We start from the raw sequence: 1540 nt of genomic DNA on the forward strand, positions 1-1540 counted from the left end.
CCTCGGCTGCACCTGTACAAACACCTTTCCTCCCCAGCACTAGCCTATGCAAATGCTTCCAATGCACTTCCAAGAACAGGGCCACAGAGCTCCCAGTGCTCCACAAACCCTGCGAGAAGCCGCACAGCAGCCTGCAGAAGAAGGGAGGATGCTTATGGCCAGCCACCAGCTCCTGCGCAAGCTGGGGTGCCACTGGGGCTCTCCACTCTGTCCTCACTGGTTTCCCTGCACACATCTGCGTGACCTCCCGAGTTCTCCTTTGCTTTCCTTCCGAGTTCACAAAGAAACAGTCCCAAAGCCCCATGGTCCACCAGCCCCAACCTGCCAGACAGTGGCCCCTCTCCAAGGGCTGTGGCAACTTCACCAGGGCTGCACTTGTGCTCCAGCCCCTTCCACAGCTGCCTGCTCAGCTAGGATTGAAGGCAGCTGGCAGAAAAAAGCCCACAGGGGTTTTCCGAGGTGTTTGCTTGCACCATCAGAATGGAGGACAAATTTCCACATTGCTCCAGATATTTGATTGACGAGGGAAGACTGAAGCAGTCTCATTTCCTTACAGCATTTTCCTCTGTTGCACAAAGCCAGTCATCCAGTTCTGTGGTTCATTGTCATCCTTTTTAGCTTCTTGCCTGCACTTCCACTGCCTTGTTTCACCAAGAGCCTGGCCCAAGGTCTCTTGGCTGTGCAGCTGGCCAGTCGCAAGGGCTGGGGTGTCTCTGAGCCATGGGGAAGGCAGCTTGTCTCTCCAGGATGCACGCTGAGGAAGTTCTGGGATAAGGCAGCTGCTCCCTATTCCTCCATCCGAAGTAAGGTGAGGTTGTGCCAGTGCAGCAGCTTGAGGGTGGCAGCCAGCCCCAGGCACTTGCTCCTGCTGCCCATGGCCAGGGTGGGCCAGCAAGAGAAACACAGCTGTTGGGAGCAGATGCAGAAGCTCTTCTCGAAACAGAAACCACACTATTACCATTTCAGCAGAAATCTAGCATGTTCAGGGGCTTTTTTTTTTTTTAACAAAAAAATTAAAAAGAAGAAAGAACAGAGGAATTCCCCACCACCACTGTTTTTGGCTTCTATTTCTGTTGCTGCTGAAGAGTGGGTATGAGGCAGCAAGGGGAAGTGGTGCAGGGAGCACACAGGCTCCAGCCCCAGCCCCGAGCTGCCTTTGCTCCAGGCCACATGCCCAGTCCCAGGCCAAGGACAGCAGGCAGGGGAAGGAAACACAAATCGAAGCCAGCACAGAGTGGAATCAAAACCAGAGCCCAGGGAAAGCCCCCAACACCCCAGAGGCACGGGGAGGACTTTTGCAGGAAAAGCTTGGGACTACCCCAGGGAATGCTGCAACGACCAGGAGGCAGGGAGGCTCTGGGACACAGCCCTCTCACCCAGCGCTCCCAGGCACTGTGGGACAGCCCCACAGCACTGCTGCCCAGGGACATGCACGGCCAGGGACCCACTCTCCCAACCCCAGGCAGGGAGGTGAAGTCCTACCTGCGATGGCAGCCTGGCTCCTGCCTCACGGCCTCTGGTTGTGGAAAGGTACGTAGCC

This window comes from Apaloderma vittatum, unplaced genomic scaffold, assembly GCF_000703405.1.
Source record: "Apaloderma vittatum isolate BGI_N311 unplaced genomic scaffold, ASM70340v1 scaffold32169, whole genome shotgun sequence".
NCBI classification, from domain to species: Eukaryota; Metazoa; Chordata; class Aves; order Trogoniformes; family Trogonidae; genus Apaloderma; species Apaloderma vittatum.